At 38.3% G+C, this 20,603-nt stretch overlaps 1 protein-coding gene across 2 annotated transcripts in view; it reads right to left on the bottom strand.

Moving 5' to 3' along the window:
* The window catches only part of LOC108602123 (acetylcholine receptor subunit alpha-like 1), a 55,436-nt gene that overhangs the window by 34,227 nt on the left and 606 nt on the right, over positions 1-20,603 (bottom strand). For both annotated transcript variants that reach the window (XM_017990150.2, XM_017990151.2), the window contains exon 2: positions 15,945-16,628. The gene's annotated coding sequence lies outside the window, so the exon portion shown is untranslated. The remainder of the gene's footprint in view (positions 1-15,944; positions 16,629-20,603) is intronic.

Below are 20,603 nucleotides of genomic sequence, written 5' to 3'. Positions count from 1 at the left end.
CTCAAAGTTATGCATTTGAATTTTATTAAGAGTTTGCTTAAGAAATGAAGTTCTATTGAAGAAACTTGAACATTTAATAAAATAAAAATATATGTAGCTCGAATATTTTTCATTGAATAAATTGTTGTTTGAGTCGAATTTGTTTGCTTTATAGCTTTATAATAAAAATGGCATATTATATTATTTGCTAGCTCAATTAAGCGAAGTTTGCTTTTACTAATGAAGTTCTAAAGCAAACTACTTGCTATAAAAACTGCTACAATATATTTTGCAACATTTGTTACTTATTAATTTATTTTTAGCTTTTACAAATGAACTTCTATAGCGCAACTTGGACATTTAATAAATAGCTACGGTTGCTAGAATATTTTTCATTGGCTTTCGAAGCAAACTATTTGCTATAAAAACTGCTACAATATAAATGGCGACATTTGTATATTATTGATTTATTTGCTAGCTCAATTATGCATTTTATCTTTATGAAAAATTTGCTATTTAAAAATGAAGTTCTCTAGAACATTTAAGAGACTAAACATTTATTAAATAGCTACTGTTGCTAGCATCTTTTTTATTGCTTAAATAAATTGTTGAGTCGCTTTGGTTGCTACTACTTGCTATTAAAACTGCTGTATATATTGATTAATTCATTTGTATTAATTAATTGAACTTATAGTTATGCAAATGAAGTTCTAAAGCAGAAACTTGGAAATCTATGTGGACATATTTTTCATTAGCTGCACAAATTGTTTGTCGCTACTACTTGCTATAAAAACTGCTATATATATAATCGATTTATTTGCTAGCTCAATTAATTTGCCTTAAAATTTTACATTTTATATTTATTTAAAACTTGCTTTTATAAATGAAGTTCTATAGAGCAACTTGAACATTTAAGAAACTAAACATTTAATAAATATCTATTAAAATAATATTCTGCTTGCTATAAAGACTACTATATATATTATTGATTGAAAGTTATGCATTTTAATTTCAATTTTTGATAAATTGCTGAGTCGCTTTGGTTGCTATAAAAACTGTTATATATATAATCGATTTATTTGCTAGCTTCAATTAATTTGAAGTTGAAATTTTATTAAAAGTTCTATAGAGCAACTTGCGCAAGCTTTTAAGTGTTTTCTTTAGTTCCACTTACAAATTGTTGAGTGAGTGAGTTTCGTTTTTTTTGAATGCCTACAAATTGTATTGAAATTTCTCGTTTTTGGGCTCGACTGAAAATAAAGTATTTGCAGTTTGTACCTTTACACATGCTGGGGCACGGGCTCTGGCTGTGGCTCTGGCTCTGTGGGCTGCTTTGGTTGCCTGTTGGCGTCTGTTTGACGATGAAGCCCCCATGATGCTCACAGCCACTGCCACGTGTATAACTTATTTATATGGCTTTTACGCACAACTACACAGAAAGCGAGTGAAAGAGAGAGAGAGAGCGGCAAAGAGCGAGTGAGCTAGAGCGGCGCGCTGTTGAGCATAAAAGGCAAAGGCAGTAAGTACTGAACACACACACACGCACACACACACGCATGCAATTTGCGCTTTGTATAGTTGTACCAAAAATACTTTCACTGGCCTAGTGGCTGGAGGGGGGGTGGGGCGTGGCTGGGGGCTAACCCGCTTGCTGTAGTCGCAGCATGACCAAAAATTTGCAATTGGACTCAACAACTTGCCTCTGAAACATGTCCTTTGTGTGCGCTTACACACGCACACACACACACACATACATACAACTCTCTTTTTATATGTGTGTGTGTTGTTGTTGAATGAGTTTGCTTATGTTTGTTTGAGTGTAAGCGAGATGCTGCACATAGTTTTCGGCAATTTCTTTTTGCTTGTTCGTGGGTGCGCAGGATAATTGCGTCTTTGTATGTGTGTCTCTGTGTGTGTGTCGCATGTCGAGGCGACAGACTGTCAGCATTTTGTGCCAATGTCTTGTGGCCAAGAAAATGGCAATGGCTGCCATTAAAAATGTAGAGTAGGCAACAACAACAACAACAACAACTTGCTAGTTGTTTTTTATTTTTACGACTAAGCATTGTGTAAATTTGCAAAATCCATGACATAAGCATAAATTTCTGTAGCCTTTTAAAAACATTTAAAAGTTCTTTGTAAATTTATTTTTTTTTGCTTAGCAGCTTAAATAAATTCGTAATTATTTTAAACGCGCCACCCACGCCTTTTGCTCATACAAAATTTTGTGTTAAAAGTTTTCTTGGCAAAGTTTCGCCCTTGCTCATTAAGTGGCACAATGTGGGGGCGTGGCTGGCATCACACGCCAAAGTAATTATGAATATTTTAGCGAACTTTTTCGCCCACAGGCAGCAGCAACAGCAAATCAAAATATTTCATACGGCTGCGAAAACTTACGAAAAATAATTTTACCAACTAACAAACAAAAATGCAAAAAAGTCAACTTTGGTCAACTTGGCGGCTGATGCACACACAAGATAAATAAATTTATTGCAATTGCAAAATTAATAAAAAGTGAAGCGAAGTCAAGAGTTTGACTTTAAGTTGCCAGTCAAGACGTCAGTGCATTAGCTTTGCATATATAAATATGTATATAACTTATAGTGCACGCTTTGCTTTTGTTGCATAAATTGATTTTGGCTTAAAAGCCAATTAATGCTAGTGGCAGCTTAGTGAGCTGCTGCTCCTTTGGCTGCTGCTGCATTTGTGTGTGAATCTAATTATTATGCAACTTTGATGCTGCCACTGACAAAAGCTGGATTTTGTGGTAGAAAGTTTAACTTGAGCTAATTATCATAGGAATAATAAGCCCCACAGTGCGGCGCAACTTAATTGAATTTTGCGCCCAACAATGCGGCGCCAGCTTAGCGCTACCTTTGAAAAAGGCGCATAGCAAGAAAAGAAGAAAAAAAAAGGTAGCTCTGCATAATTATGAACGCCAAATGGCAACGACTGTTTATTTTTACTTTTGACATTTAATTTTATGCGCTATCGAGCGACTTAGTCTTAGTCTTTTGATGCCTTAGCATAGATTAGCATAAAGTCAACAGCCAGCGCTTTGACTTACTGCCTGTCCAACATTCAGTTCTCATTCGGTTTTCAATTAAAACCCAAGCTACGTGCCCCACAAGCCATGCAACAGTCCCAAGCTGCAGCTAATTTCACACACAGACACGAGCGCTGAAGAATTTGCAATTAGCGTAGCGCATTCGAAATGGAAAAACGTTTGACATCACATCACTGATTTATTAGTCTTAGCTCTAAGCATATTTGATATATGTTTGCTTTAATTTAAGCTTCGATTAGCGCTACTAAATTTATAGCTGCGAGCGCTTCGACTGCTGATGTGGCCTTAAGTGCTGCCTTAACTTTCGTTATAACGCGGCAACTATAGCAATAAAAGCAACAAAAACAAAACTAATTATAATTATGTGTGCGTTATGCTTAGTCAGGTGTATAAATGAAATAAGCAGACGCTGTATGGATAAGCAAAGGGTCTAATAGTTTGCTGTGATATTTATAAATTCTTTTTTTCTTATTTATTTATTTAAATTTAGAACGAAACAATTCATTATTCACATATTTTCCCTTAAAAATTAATATAAACATGATTATCGTTCCTATGGCAGCTATATGATATAGTGGTACGATCTGGCTAATTTTTTTGTTTTATATTTTTTTAGATTTTTATAACTATAAGGATTTATGGCCGCGGCTCCAGACAAGCCCCACTGTGCGCTGCTTTGTCAGTAGCAGTGCTATACACACAGTCGGCTGTGACCAGCCTTAGACTCTGTTTTTTTCACACTGTCGACTGTGCCCAGCTTAAGCTTTGCAGGCTTCTTCTGTACATCTTAAAACTCTGTACACAATATAAAAAAACCCTCCAACTGTTTTGCTAACATTTATTTATCATTGCTTCGACTTTGACTTCTCTGTACAGAGTCACACACTGTCAACTGTGCACAGCTTTAGCTGCTACAGTTTCTTTCCTCGTTTTATTTTTAGCTGCTGCCTAAAATTTATACAAAGCGTCTTAACATTTGTTGACTGCTGCGGCTTGTTATTAGTTTTGGCTGCTCTTAACAGCATCACAAGCATTCAGCTGTGCCCAGCTTTAACTACTGTGATGTTCTTTGTCAGTTTATCTTTAGACTCTATATAAAATATATTCTATTTGTTGAATGAAAGGCTCGTGGCTCGACTTTGATATACCATTTGCTGCTTTAAACAGCCTCTCAAGTTGTTGGATGTACCCAGCTTTAGCTTTCCCCGCTTTTTCTGTATATATTGAAACTCTCTTTTATTGCTTTGACTGCTCAGTTGGGTCATACACTGTCGGCTGTGCATAGCTTTAACTTCTGTGAGTTTTTTTCTGGGTTTATTTTTCGACTCTGTATGAAATATATACAAAGCGTCTTAACATTTGTTGAATGAAAGGCTCGTGGCTCGAGGTTCGCCTTTGAATGAAGTATTGCTGCTCTTAACAGCGTCTCAAGCTCTTGACTGTGCCCAGCTTCAGCTTTCGGCGTTTTTTTCTGTGTATTTTAATACGCTGCACACAATTTAAACAAAGCATCCAACTGCTTATTGAACTTTTGCTGATTCTTTTTATTGCATTGACTGCTCAGCTGGGTTACACACTGTCGGCTATGCACAGCTTTAGCTTCTGTTTTTTTTTCTCGTTTTATTTTAAGACGCTGCACAAAATATTTATAAAACACCTTAACATTTGTTGATTGAAATGTTTGTGGCTCTACTTTGATAAAAGCTACGCTACTCTATATAGAGTCAGCAGCTTTCGGCTGTGCCCAGCTTCAGCCTACGCCGCTCTACGCACAATACAAACAAAGCATACAAACCGCTTTGCTTTGAACTTTGAACTTTTGCAGCTGTTTTCATTGCTACGACTGAGTACAGTTGAGTCACACACTGTCGGCTATGCCCACGCGCACCTTGCGCACAGTTTTTTCTCTATATGTGTGTGTGTGTGTGTGGTTCGCCCTGTATTTGTGGTTATTACTGTTGCAGATAATACGCTGAGCATTAATTAATGCATAACAAGCGAGTTTATGTCTTTTTGCTTTGTCCATTGCTTTTATTTGCATGTTGAGTGCTATTAAAGCTCTTTGGCGCTCTTGGCTGCTGCTTTGGGGGGTAGAAAATGTCATAAATATGCGCTAAATGGCAGCAGCTAGTAAAGATTGTTGCAATTAAATTATAGTTAATGTTTATATAAATTAATGAAGCGTGCTATAAGCTGTTGAAAGTTAAGATCTAAAAGAGTTGCGCAGCCCCCGAAAAATGTAGAGCAGCAACTTTAAGGGCCCAAGTAAATTTACTGCCCCCGACTGAAATGAAGCACAAAGTGAATGCCGCACTATTTATGCGTTCATATCTTTTTGTTTATACACATTTTGTTGTTGAAACGAACGCGCGCATAAATTTTGCCAAGCGCGCCCATAAAAATTGATATAATTGAGCGCCGCGCGGCTTTACAGCCGACTGACAGCAACAACAACAGCAACAACAACATTAACAACAACAGCAACAACAACAGCAACAACAAAAGCTGAAAAAGGCACGCAAAAGCTACAAAAAAAAGGACGTTGAGGACTGCCTCAAAGCAAATGCCTCACGCTTTGGCTTTGGCTTTGTTATGCTGCCTTTTTTTGTAAACGAGAAAAAGGTTTAAAGCAAATCAAAAACTTGGCGATAAGCACAAGTTCAGTTCAGTTCGTTCGGCTAGCAACTGACAGTGAGCGCTGATTGGTATTTTTTACTTTAGGCTCGCATTTTGTTTATTTTGTATTTTGCGTAGCGTGTTATTTCCAAGGCCAGACCATAAAATATTTTACATTTTTGCGCAACAACAAAAAAACACAACACAAAACACACAAAAACCGACAGCAATTTCGGCTATTTGCAGTCAGCAAGCTTAACAAATTTGTAGCATACTTTGCAGCGCTGCGAATGAGTAATGTGCGTAACTTAGCGTAGAGCAAAAAAAAACTATAAGTTTGAGCAGTATGAGAAACACCTGCACACACACACACACACACACATAGATATAACTACAACATTTGCGTGGTAAACACGTAATTAAGCCGCATAGCAGTGAAACATTTAGCAGCGCGGCCTGAGCTGAGAGCTGTCAGCAAATTATCGTTAGCATAACCGCTTTTGGTAACAGCTGTCACTTATTTCATTATGCTTATTATTAATATTTTGCAGCTGGCACACGACATTTAATCATTTTCTTTGCATTTAGAGCGTGAAAATAGTTACAATTTTGTAGCCGCCACGCTTAATGTGGTTTTAGCTTTAATTCTTGTGAGCGTCGGCGCTGTGTTGACAACAAGAGTAAATAAATACTTGAGCAGTGACATGTCAATCTAAATAAATGATTAACTTGTCAGTTTGACTTGCCTGTGTGTGTGTGTGTGCGTGTGTGTGTGTGTGCTGCTTAAGTTGTCAGCATAAGCGCATAAGAATATTTGCTTAGCTATTGTAAACACAAATCTGAGCAGCAGGCTTAACATAATTATATTTTTGTTAATAAAAAATGTGCTGGAAATTGTGTAAATGGCAATAAGCTGCAATGTATTTATTAGTTGGGCAGCGCTACAGTTTAAATTCCATTGAATTTGCGTAAAAGTTATACGCTTAGCTATTGTAAACACAAATCTGATTAACATAATTATATAAAAATGTGCTGAAAAATGAGTAAATTGTATGCAAAGTGTATTTATTAGTTGGACAGCGCATCACTTTTAGATGCATTTTAAATGGAAAATGAAAATGACAAATTGTTAAACACAAATCTTGCAGTATGATTAATATAATTATATTTTTGTTCATAAAAATGTGTTGGAAATTGTTGAATGGCATGCAAAGTGTATTTATTCGTTGGCTGCTACACACTTTATACACACACTTTAAATTGAAAATGGAAAAATGATAAACATAATTATATTTGATAGCTACGCATAATATAAAGTGCAGACTTGCTCTGAAGTGTATTTATCAGTTGGGCTGCGCTACACTTTTGCATGCATTTTAAATTGTATTGAATTTTGCTTTGATTTTCGTGTTGAATTTAGCAACATATATATCTGCTATATATTTATTTTGTACGCTTTGCTTACACAGCAGTGTCAAATGAAAATGAAAAATTGTTTAGCGCAGCACTCGAATGATTTGCACACACACACACACGCACATACATAAAAGGGCAGACACATGCATGCTGAGTGCTTGAAAAAGGTGCTGCAATGTATATAACATATATAATATATACGTGTATATAACGCTCGTAGTTGGGGGTTTAACCCTTTTGGCCAAGTTTTTATGTGCAGTGTGCGTTACGCTCATTTGTTGTTGGGAGTCGGGAGTTGGAGTTGGGGTTTATGCTCAAAGCGCAGTCAATGAATTGATTGATGTATGCCTGGGTTACGGTTATGGCCGCAGCTAGAAAATGCTTGGAAGCAAGCCAAAGCCAAAGCCAAAGCATCAAAAGCAAACAACGAAATAAAATGCGCATAAAAAAGTAAGCAGCAGGCAGCAGAAGTCAGTTGCGTATATCACAGACGCTGCCGCTCCCATTCGCTCTCTCTCTCGCTCTATCTGTCTGTCTGTCTCGGGCGACTGCTCGCAAAATGCACATAAATTACAGTTTTACGCTGACATTTTACTATTTCCTGCGTTTGCCTCGCTGGCTTTTCATTTTTGTAGCGGCGAGCAGTAAAAAACCAAAGCTAATAGCGCTCAACCCAACGCCAAATGGCAGGCAGCAACTATTTTTGGGGCGTAAGTAAAAGCATAGCTATCTTTTTACGCTATGTATGTGTGTGTGTGTGTGTGAACCCGAAATTGCAGCCACACACTGCGGCATGTCGACATAAACTACAAGATTTTATTTGCTGTAGCCCCAACGCTGCTGCTGCTGCTGCTGCTGGCTGCGGGTCAAACTTCAAACAAGCTGAAAATTAATTTAATACGCAATTTCAATTGCGAGCTTTTGCCGCAAGCAAACAAAATAAAAATAAAAAAACAACAGAAAAAAAAGATGATTGTAAATGGCCAAAAGTCATCGGAGCTGGCAAATGAAAATGTAAACTTAAGTGGCATATACACACACACATATATATATATATATATATATATATATATATATATACCTGCCCCTGCGCTTTAGCAACATCATTACAAGTTCGCTACGCTCGCTCGTCGCTTCAAAGCTGCAAACAAACAAGCCGGAAAAAAGGGCCAAGCACCCAATGCTTAGCTACAGCTACAGCTTGTGCGCTGTTTGCTGTGTGTGTGTGTATCTCGCACATATTTTATTTACACCCACGCAGCGCACTCGACACACATTCAGCGCTAGTTTCGGGGCAACATTAATTGGATGCGGATGTGCCAGTTACGCTGGCAGCGCTTCAATTAAATTCAAATTAAGTTTGGCCTAAGCTCAGCAGCTGGACAGCGCTGATTTGTGTCTGTGTGGCCAATAAAACGTAGCAAATGATGCCCCAATGACAGCGCATAAATATTTTTGCACTCGAAGCCAAACGCTGCGTATACGTAACGAACCAATTTAATAAGTGTATGCGCTAGCTGCTGCTGCTGCCTGCCGCTGACTTGGCCAATTCGTTTGCGTGTTCACTTTGCTGCGAATTGATTGCGCTTCGTTAAGCGTAAGCATTGCAATTCGCGCGTGCAACGTAATAAACTGTGCCACACACACACACACAAGCATAGCCAGCAGCATTTGTGTGTGTGTGTACCTGTGCCCAACTGGTTGCGTTTAAAAACTGACTTCCTTCCGCTTTGTTAGCTGCAGCAGCAGCGTCGAGTCTCGGCCGCAGCCACAGCACGAGCCAAAATGCAAGTGATACAAATGCGATTTGCTTGCGGCTGCTGCTGCTGCTGCTGTTCCTTGTGTATGTGCCCGCAGAGATTTAAGGCTTTGCCTGCTGACACTTTTTTCAGCTTGATGGCGCCGCATACACAAAGCGAAGGAGCGAAGAGCGCAGGAGCGAGCAGCGCGCAGCGCGCAGCGAGACGTTACAGTCTATTTGGCAGGCGGCTTGAAGGCTTTACGCATGCTATACCCAACTCAAAATGCCAAACGGAAATTATTGAACGCACTCCACACACACACACACACACAAAGGAGAGCAGCACGCGCAGTGGGCGGCGCAAGTCGCATTTACACACATTAAAAATGCAAAAAGTCAACGACTGAAAATCATTGCGCACACACACACACACACAAAGAAAGAAACAGCATGAATATATTCAACGATTACAATGCATTTGTATGTGTGCGTGTGTGTGTGTTAGCCGGAACTGCCATTTGACTTTTGTCAGCGCGCCAATAATCGATTGAAATTCAATTTTTCGTTATAAGCCAAGCGCACAAAAATTTTCATAAAATCAAGTTAAATGCAGTTTTTTGTGGCTTAAACGTTGTTGACTGCGCCGCAACTTTGTTTAAAGTCGTTCAGGCCTTGTCTTTTAACTCAAGCGCTGCACTATGGTCCCAAAGTCGATTTATTTTTTTGGCATAAAGTCGAAACTTCAAAGTAAGAATTTTGATGATAAGAATTTTTGCTGATGCAATCTTTAAAGTAAAAACATACATGGCACACATACAATATAATTTTTTAAAAATTTATAATATTATGTTAGATTTTTTGTAAGCTCTTAAAAGTCAGCAATCAATCAGACACTTAAAACAACAACTAAAATTTCTTTTGATATGATTTTAATTTTTGTCACAATTAAATATTTTCGCGTCAATTAAAATAATTTAAAAAAGTAGAATGAAGATAAAGGTATGTTTTATCTATTTTTGAATAGTTTATTTTTATGTGTAGTTTCTAGTTTTTTATTGGTGTGCGTTGTATTGTTATTGGATTTGGTTAGAAATTTAAATTCGTTCTCTACTTTTCGTAGAGTGTAACTAACAAGCTGAGCTTACTGAGAAAAACTAATAACGTACGTTTTGTACTTATAATAACGTATTTTGACGCCATAATATTTTTTCCCCCTTCGAGAAAAACTTACATCTAAAATTGTTGAAAATTTTACTATGTGCGCACAAAAAAAATCGTTAAAAATTGAAATAATGAAAAAAAAATACAAACTAATAATAAAGTTCATGCCAAATTTCAAGTCCCTAGCTTTATTATGCGAAAAAAAATCGACTTTGGGACCACAGTGCGCTGTAGGCAAACTTTTTCTATATAGAATGTGCGCGCTACAGTTTGACAGCTTGGCTTTGGCCTGGCTGCTGCTGCTTCTTCTTACATTTCTACAAAGTTTTTGGCCGCAACCCTTTTGAGCAAGCCCAAGTCCAACCCTCCTTAGTCATTTAAATTAAACACACTTTAAATGGCTCTAATGCCAAGTGAGGCAGACGCAAGTCAAGTGAAAATCATAGCAATTGCCAAATGGCTGACAAAATATAAACGTAAAATCGCTGGCACATGTTAGAAGAGAGAGGAGAGAGCGGAGAGCGGAGAGCGGAGGAGAGCGAAGAGCGCAAGCTGCTTACACTGAGTAGGAAATTAAAGTGGTTTTGGTGCCGTTGCTTAGCTTCAACTTCAGCTTAACGCTGCTGTAGCTGCAGATGTGTGTGTGTATGTGTGTCTCTGTGTGTGTGTGTGTAATATCTCGGAAATTACTTCGCACTGTTGGTGGTGGTTGCTGCGGCAACTTTGACACCGTTTTTACCGTTGACTTTGAAGTTGCTTTTATTTCGAGTTGAAACTTTTTTCTCAGTCAGCTTAACAATTTGCACCTGACACAGCTTCCGTTACGTCGGCATTTTGGCAAATTGACATTTTTACTTTACACACACACACACAGCACTCATAAAGCACTCATAGCTACAAATCACAGCGGTCAAGCAGCAACTGAGAATTTGCTAAGCTATGCATAGCAGTCAGCATGTCCTTTGACTTGCGCGTCCTTTGTCTTTCATGCGTATGCGCCTTTTTTTTTTTTTGCTTTGCGTTCTGCGCTTTGTGTGTGTTTTGCTTTTTATGCTGGCGCCATTTTGGCTACCTAAAAAGTGTTGAATGAAAGCGTCTTGAGCCTATTATGTGCTTATGTGTGTGTGTGTGTAAATAAGCCAGCACAAGTGCGTTCTTGCGTTATCGGCGTAGCTCTTAGACCTTTCACTTGCCAGCAAAGCTTTTGCTTTTGATTTGTTTAGCTACGCGCCGCACACTCCACACAGATTGCAATTTACTGTCACTTAATTTAGCGCCACAATCTTTTAATATAATGCATAGTAAGCCGCCCCCCAAGTGCATATCAATTTCAATACAAGTCCAAAAACTATTTGCCACACACATGAAATGGCAACAGAACTTTGCGCTGGCCAAACAATTTATTTCTAAAACTGTGCAATGCCATAAATGACAGCGCCCCAAGCTAAGATATATGCATATGAAACTTTTCATAAACCATTTACCAGCAGCTACAAAAAAATGAAACAAAAATTTGCTGCCAAAAAATGCAAAATGGCAAAAAGATGAAAAGCACGCAGCACAAATTCTTTGATAAAATATTTTTGCAAGCGCTTTTAAAGGATGTGCGTGGGGCTTTGCTTTAAGCGCTGATTTATATAGACTATATATAGTAAAAAATGAACTATATACATTGTTTAGCTCAGCGCGCTTTTAAGTAATAAATTATGCTGTGACTATTTGTACATTTATTTTTATATTTTGCGCATAATTTTTACAGCGTCTTTCAAATTCAAACAGCAACAATAAAAACTTCAGTCTTTGTAATCTTGAATATGTTTTTATGCAATCGAACTCGACATGTAAATCAGCTGAGCAACTTGAAATTGCATGCAGCATGAATAGCAAATAGCTCGAGTCTAGTCTTGTGACATGTACGCTGTGAGTTTTTTTAGATTAACTGCCAACAAAAATTATTATAGATATAGCAAGCAGTCGCACATAAACGGAAGTGGAAGTTGAAGTCTGTGTCGTTGGCAAAAAGATATTTGGCCAAAATGCGCAGTGAAAACGAAACGAGCGCAGAGCGCAAAAAGAAAACCGAGTAAACGGAATTTGACAAACAATTTCAATAAATTTCTGCAAATAAGTGACAAAGACAGTTGGCTGCTGTGCAAGCGAGACAGCGCTAGCTAAGGCGAGTGAGTGAACGACAGCGTAAGACAAAATGGCGGCGGCCATGATGAAGTTCAAAACGAAATTAAGCAGAGAAACAAACTAAAGCAAAGCTGCTGGCTCTGTCTCTGTGTGTGTGTGTGTGTGTGTGTGGAACGGAAGCAGGCAAGCGGAAGGGATAACAAGTCGAATGTTGCGTTGACAATATTTGTTGATGTTACGCTGTGTATTAACACGCACACACACACACGCAACTCAAAGTTGAAGCATCTTGGGCTCTCTAGGTTCAGAGCTCTGTCATATCGCAGTTCATTGATTCGCCTGTCAGCTGTCAGCTATGTAAGCCGCTTCCTGCCATGCTTTGCTCGCTCTCTCGGCCGCTCTGCATTTGTTGACCAATCTTGTTGTTGTTGCTGCTGCTGCTGCTTCCTGAGCTCGTTTTGCTTGCCCAGGCTCAGCTGCCGCTCTTTGCAATGTCATGACATGTCAACATTTAACACTTGCTCTAGCCTGCCAGCCCTTTTTCCATCATTTTCGTAGCCGTTTTTTTCTTATTTTTTGCGCCTAGCTCATTTTGCCCACATATATATGCTATGATTTTTTTTCAGCTGCCGCCTTTGCTTGTCTGTTGACAAAAATTTGTCAGCTGAGCAAAATGCTATCGAAAGCTTATTATATTTTTGTGTGCGTGTGTGTGTGTGTGTGTGTGTGTGGGTGCGTCTTGGGCCAAATTGGACTTGAACGCTTCAATGGCTTATGAATTGCAAACGAACTGCTGGGGCTGGGCTGGGCTCACAAATAACTAAGCACAGTAAGCATGTGTGTGAAAATACATAAATGACAGTTGATAGTCGAGATTATGTAATTGGAATATATTTATATAATATGCGAGCTATATAATTTGCTATACGCTCAAGCTAAGCGTTCACATTATTAAAAATACTAAGCATATAAAAATATATTTTTAGCTGCTGCTTGCATATCAATTGCAACTTGTTTGGCTTTCTAGCCTCAGCCAAGCAATTCACTTTTAGTTTGCCTGCGGTGTGGCACTGCTTTGATTTATTTTGATGTTGCTGTGGCAAATTCGTTGCCTGGCGGCTGCCTCAGCACTTGACTTGATTGACAATAATAATCTCATAGCTTGAGCTGGCAAATTGCAGCCGTTGGCAAGTTTAAGGTGTTGACAAGCGTTCGAGAGTCATAAACAGGCGAGTCGTAAAAAAATTTGAGCAAAACTTTAAACATGCGCTACAGATAATTATGGGACTGCAGAGTGCCGAGCGCAAATCGTATAAAAATTTATAACTCACAATGTTGTTCATGAAAATGACAAAGCCACAGCAGCAGCAGCAGCAACTACAACAGCAACAACAATGACAGCAGCAACCGCAAGGCGGGCAAACAAGCGAGCATCTATTTTTATGTGGCAACGTTACTTTTTTCTTTTACGAGCGCCTAATAGTATGCAATATGTATTATGTACAAGCACACAAACACACACACACACACACACATGCAATGCAAATATATAGTATGTAGGCCTAGGCCCCAGTGCTAAAATTAAACCAGACGTCGTCGTCGTTGTCGTTGCCGTCGTCGCTGTAAGCAACAAACTGAGCACCGCAGCAACACGTGCACTTTGCTATTGTTGTTGTTGCTGCTGTTGCTGTTGATGAGCGCGAAAATCACAATTTTCCCTGCAGTACAATTTGCAAAGGGCTCAGGCAAAGGCTCAGGCTCAGCCTTAGCTTGTTGCTGTTGCTGTTGTTGCTGCTGCTGTTGCAGTTGCGAAAAATTTGCCCACAATGACAATGTTGCTGACAGGCGCGCACACGGGCAAAGGCGTTGCGGTTTGTTAGCAGCAGCAACATCGCTGTTATCCTTTTATGCATTTTAATTTGCACACACACACACACAGAAGCACACACACATACATAGCTATATACATAGGCGCAGGCACGTGCGCTGCTCAGCACCCGTGGGTGTATTTCGAGACCGCATCATATGCGTGTGTGTGCTTGTGAGTGTGTGTGTATGACAATCATAAAAGCAGCACATTAGAAATTATATGACAGACACACACACAGTCGGCGTTGCAGCTGTATTTGTATGTTTATGTGTATGTGCTGGGGAATTCATTAGCAATGCTCAAAACGCGCTAAACATTGAAAGTTTGCCACGCCCACGCCCACGCCCCCACGCAGCAGTCTCATCACTTTAAAGCGACAGCAGACAACTCAGCTGTGACTCGCTCTCACTCTCACACTCTTCTCCCTTCTCTTTCATTTAGTGTCGTTGTGTGCCCCTTGCGTATGCTTATCATAAATTCAAATGTGGCACAATACATGTGCTTCATTCACATGCTGAGTGCATTAACCCAACAATGTGACTGCTAATAATACACGCACACACATGCACACACACACATGGACACAGACGCACAGCAGTCTAAATCAGATTTCTGCTATAGCCATAGACACTTATCAGTCACATTTGGCATTTGATTAGTGCCAGCCGCAGCGACTTAATTGAAGCAAAAGCATTTGAGCGCGATTTAAAATTGCGCAGCTTTGTTATATATATTTAATAATAGTCTAAAATTTAAAAATATAATAGCTAAGCTAGCACTGAATATTGAATCAACCTCGAAATATACGCAAAATTAGCTTTCAAAGCAAGTTTTGAGTAAGCACATTTATATATATATAAAAGTATATATATAAACGTATATATAGAAGAAAAGTATATATAGAGAAGTGATGCACTTAAAGAAATTTTGTACTTATTTGACTTAAGTCTCCATACTCCGAACTATAAACTAAATAAAGCGGCAACCAACCGAATTCAATCTGCGAGACATCACAAACTCTTCTTTGAAAGTTACTAGAGATACTTTGAACTAAAGTTGCGTCTAAAATTTTTAATAAAATATAATAATAATAGATAATAATCTATCGAATCAAACTCAAGCCAAACTAAAATCAGTCTTTAAAGCAAGTTTGAGGCAACACAGATTCAGCTTTTATAGCAAAACGCTGCATTTCAAGGAATTTTTGTATAAATCGTAGCGACTGTAAGTCTCATTAGCTATGTCGAAGTATTTCTAATCAGCTGCATAAATATTAGAATGATAATCGCTATTTACAAATATATATTGATTTACTTCCTTGAGCTTGTTCATGGCTATAATAGGAATAAATCATTATAAACGCTCTCGTGTCTATATGCGTCAATATATTTCAAACCATAAACCAAATTAATTTCAATTCAGCTGAATATCATCTTTGAGCTGACTTTAGACATCACAAATTTTTCTTTGATAGGCAAGAGCTATAAATCAAGAAATTTTTATGAATACTAGAAATTCTTTTTCATTGCATCTTTATATAGAATCTCTCTAAGTTGTGCTGTTCCCACGAAATGGCTTAAAAGCATTCAGGCTGAAATCTTTTGAGCTTGATAAGCTGCAACTCAAGTTGAATAAAGTCTTTGGCTCAAAGTCGCTTTATGCAGAAAAGTTGCTTCAAATCAAATGCACTGTCTATTGTTAATATTATTATAGCTAAACTAACAAAACGCATAGTAAAATAAAATAATGTACGCCTTATATTCTATTTTATGCAATATTATTATTATTTAGAAATATTTGTAGCTAATCTGCAGTGAGCTTAAGGCCACTTGTCTTTATCATTAGAAATATTGCTGCAAAACAAATGTCTTCTACTTTTGTTAGCAATAATATTATTAAGCAAACTGTTTGAAAATTGTTTTTATATTTTATATATATATTTTATTTATTGTACTTACCGTTGCTGTTGCTGCTGAGCGCGTTGCATTGCCCACAAATGTGAGCCCGTCGTATTGGCGCCGCTCTGTTGCTGTTGTGTATGTTGCTGAGCTGCTGTTGTTGTTGTCGTCAGGCGGACAACAGCTGGGCACGCCCACACCCGTTAGGCCATCCAATGCTGCTGGCTGGGCGCGGGCGCGCCGTCGTCGTCTGCGATGTCGATGATGTGGATGATGTTGGCGCTGGCGTTGATTGTGACGACGACAGCGTTGCTGTTGCGCTGCAGCGTCTATTTTAATGGCAGCAATGGTGCCGCTTTACAGCAGCACGCAACCTTTGGAGCAAGGTTTAGATACTTTGCCTTTGCAGTGTGTGCCACTGACTTCTGCTGCTTGCTGCTTGTTTTGCCTGTTGCAATTCCCTAATGCTGCCACATGGCTGCAGTTGCTGTCGAGCGCTCGAGCTTAAAATTTATTAGTATATGTTGTTGCTCAGGCTGTGTTGCTGTTGCTGTTGTTGCTTTAATGCCTGTGAGCTGACAATTCCATGTTCATGATAAATTCCTGCAGCTTAAGTCTAAGTTCTGTATTTTTTATTAAATTTAATGTTGTTGTTTTTATTGCTGGCAGCACGTTGTTGTTGTTTTTGATGTTGTTGTGGTAGTTTCTAACAATTCCAATTTGCAGTCTTCAACGTTGGCATGGCTGCAATTCAAATTGAAAATAATCAAGTGAATTAGTTTTGTGGCAAGAGGAAAAAGAAAATTTTTGGCAGGACGACAGCAAATTATTTTTAAGAGAAATTAACCAAATGCCAAGCACTAAAAGAATAAAATATTCCCAAGTTGCTAAATTTAATAAAAATAATTCAATTTAAAATAATAAAATATTCCCAAGTTGCTAAATTTAATAAAAATATTTGAATTTAAAATAATAAAATATTCCCAAGTTGCTAAATTTAATAAAAATATTTCAATTTAAAATAAGTTCCTAATTTAATAAAATATACAATTTATTTTTTAAATATAAATAAATTAAAAAAAGGTACGTACATATTATTATTATTATAAAAAAAATAAATTATAAATTCTAGAGCATACAAACGTTGCTATATTTTTGAATATGCAAAACTTCTTATTACTTTTGCGCTTTTAGTAAATTTTTGGCAAGTTTCCTATCTGGACTGCCAATGGGGCTTGCACTAAAGCTATGCGATATGTCTGTTTGCCACGATTTTTGTCACATTTAGCAGCTGCAATTTGCATGTGTGTGCATGTGTGTGTGTGTGTCTGTAACAATTTATATTGAAAATCGCTTGCAAGCGGAAGCAAATTTTCTGTAAATTATAGAATTTTTTTCGTTGCTGTTGCAAATTTATCGCTTTTGAGTTTTGGCTGACAATGATAATGCATGTGTGTGTGTGCTTGTGTGTGTGTGTGCTGACCTAACATGCTACGCCCTTTTGACAAATTGCCAACAGCAAAAGAAAAAGCAGCGCAGCTATAAATACAAAATTGCAAAATACTAAAATTTGTATAAATTTTTAAATGCTGGCGATAAAATTTGTTAAATGTTACTGCTGCTATTATATTTAATGAAATATGATTTGCATGCAAATCACTGTGCACAGTTGAATTGAAATTCAAAACATGCGCTAGCAATACCGTTGACAAGCTTAAAATAATCAAATCGATTGAGCTGGAAATTCAAAACTTTGCGCGCAGTCAAAGCGAAGCTCATTAAAACCAAAGCGCTAGACAATGTGAAGCTGAGCGCTTCCGGTCTGAGAGTTGAGCGAGGCATAAAATGTGAGTTGGAAATACAAAAATGTGCAGCTGTAAATTTCGAAATGGCAAAATGCAAATGACAAACGAATGCGCAGAGCGGGGCAATGAAAGAGTCGCTGCCTCTAATGAGTGCGCTGACATAAAAATAATTATGAATTACAGCAACTCCAACTCCATTTTGTTTAGCTATATATCATAGTACAGCTGCATGTAGGAAGTGCGCATAAAAATAAAATGTTGAAAATAATAAAAATATAAAAAAGAGCAGCGACACAGTTGCCAACGAACTCGAGCGCTTTAGTTGCTGCTGCTCATTGTTTCTTCACAGTAATGCGACGTCATCGTCAGACGACGACGTCGCTGCCGCCCCATTCAGCGGCAGTCGCAGTCGCAGTCGTTGTCCGCAGCTCGTCGTCGTCGTCGTCGTCGTCGGCGCTGGCGCCTGTTGTCTGTCTGCATTTTCATTTGTGGCGCATAAAAAAGGCAACAGCAGCAGCCCCAAACTAAAGGCAAAAGAGCTGCCAGCAAATGTCCATCAACAACTACAACAAATGCTATTTACTTATGTGTGTGTGTGTGAAGCATAAAAGCACATCACACACACAGACAGACAACTGACAGACAGACAGACAGACAGTCAGACCAACGCACTGGCAATGGCTTTACTTCGTCTCAGTCTTCAATTGCGCTCAGTGTATCAGTTTTTGGCTTCCACAGTCTGCCTCAATGGCTAGCCCTGTGTGTGTGTGTGTGCCACAGGTCAGACAAGTGCAACATTGCCACAACTCGTGGCTTGTTTATGCGCTTAAAGCGCTGACGAGTGCCAAGTGCGCTCCAAACTAATGAGTTGGCTTAACTATTTAGCAAGTCTCGGAAATAAGCAACAGAGTCAAGTTAAGTCAACTGCAAATTGTGCGAACAAAAGCAAGTTGCAATTTCTATTCAGTTTATTGCATTGCTGCTGCTTTGTTTAACAATTTTTCTTTCAATGCGCGCTGCTTATTGCGCTCATAAATAAAAAAGCGACAAGAATTTTACAGCAAGCAACACTCAATCAATGTTTAAGTTCAGCTTTAATTTCAGTCATTCAGACTGACGATTTGTATTTATTCATATGTTATTATTGCTTAAATTAATTAAACATTAAGTTGCCTGTAAATTTATTAAGCAGTTGGTTGTTCAGCGTTAAATAAAAATTAATTAAGATTGCCAATGGACTCAAATGAAAAGAACTTGAGCATACAATTATTAATATTAATAAAAAGGACTCTAAAGCATGTTTCGAGTTGCTATAAATTACATATTGAGCTAAAATTCTAATGTAATGGCAGTCAATGTTTCATTTTTATACAATTCTGATTAAAAAGTTTCGACTTTAGTACATTCGGCTTTGATTTCTTTAACAGCTGGCAACATTAAAATGCTACTGACTTCAAAAACTCAGTATGAGGCTCTACTAGAAATAGATTTATGCATTTGATTTTAAAATATTGTAGCATTTGTTCGTTTGCTTTAAGTTCTAGAGTTGCTACAAATCAAATATTGTGCTAAAATGTTTCATTTTTACACAATTCTGATTAAAAGTTTCGACTTTAGTACATTGGACTCGGATTTCTTTAACAACTAGCAGCAATACAATGGTATAGACTTGAATAACTTAGTATAAGGCTCTACTAGGAATTAGTTAATGCATTAGAATTCAAAACATTGCAGCATTTGTGCAATTGATTGAAGCTCTGGAGCGTCTGCAAACAATTAAACTATATTACGTATACGCATTTAAACTAGTGTTATTCTCCTGTGTGTAAATTTATAGATTCACGCATTTGAATTCAAAACATTGCAGCATTTGTTCAATCGCTTGAGTTTCTAAAGCGTGTTCGCAGATTTCTATTATATTACGTATACGCATAAGCTTTTATAACTCTTTTGTCTGTAGCTTTAGCAAGCCACTAGTTTTGCTATCCACCTCAACTGTTATTTGTCTGCTGCAAATTGCAGCTGTCGCTTTTATAAACAAAACAAAAGTGAGATTAATTTGTTGTTAAAATTGTTGCGCGCACAAAGTTTTGGGGGCAGCGCTGCGCTCTCAAATGTCACACAAGTGCGACTGCTGGCTGATACATCAATTTTGAAATTATTTGCTCAAGCGACGGGTCGACGATGGTTTGGGGATTGAAGCGTGCTGCTTGCTTTGCTGGCTGGCCAACATAAATAAACACTCGATATTCAATTTAGCAACGATTCATCAGCATATGGCGCACACAGAGAAACAAAGTGAGAGGTGGGGGGGTGTGGGGGCGTGGCTGGTAGTATGTGGAGCAGTGGCCTGAAGTTAAATTGACAACAAAAGGCGCTCAGAGTACCAAAAAGCAACTTCAAAAAAGGCAAATATTTGTGCGTGTACAAAAACAACAAAGAGAGAGAGACTGAGAGAGGGAGAGAGCGACTATGTTGTCAAAGTTGGCGACACACTTTACAGACAAACAGACAGAGCGACTTCAGCGCCAGCACTTCAGTCCCCCCCCGCTACAGAGACAAAGGCGGGCAGGGCAGGGCAGGCAGCTCGTCAGGCAACTAAACAAGTGGGGAATTTACGTTTAAAACAATGAAAACAAAAACAAAAAGCGACACACAAAAGAGCGCTGCTTACTTTTATATGCCAAACGTACGGCAATGTAGGCTGAACTCGCAGGCAACATGACGTATGTGTAATATGTGACGAGTTGTGTAGCAAGCATAATGGAATAAAATCGTATTAATTAGAGCAAACGAGCGCAATCGCTTTGATGTGTGAGCAACAACGAAAAATACGCATACGCAGCGTATAACCAGCGCACACTGCTTAAGCAGTGCAACAAACAAACAAAACCAAACATTAATTAAAAGCTGA

The sequence above is a fragment of the Drosophila busckii genome, chromosome 3R, assembly GCF_011750605.1.
Source record: "Drosophila busckii strain San Diego stock center, stock number 13000-0081.31 chromosome 3R, ASM1175060v1, whole genome shotgun sequence".
NCBI classification, from domain to species: domain Eukaryota; kingdom Metazoa; phylum Arthropoda; class Insecta; order Diptera; family Drosophilidae; genus Drosophila; species Drosophila busckii.
This window is presented reverse-complemented; position numbering and strand designations above follow the sequence as displayed.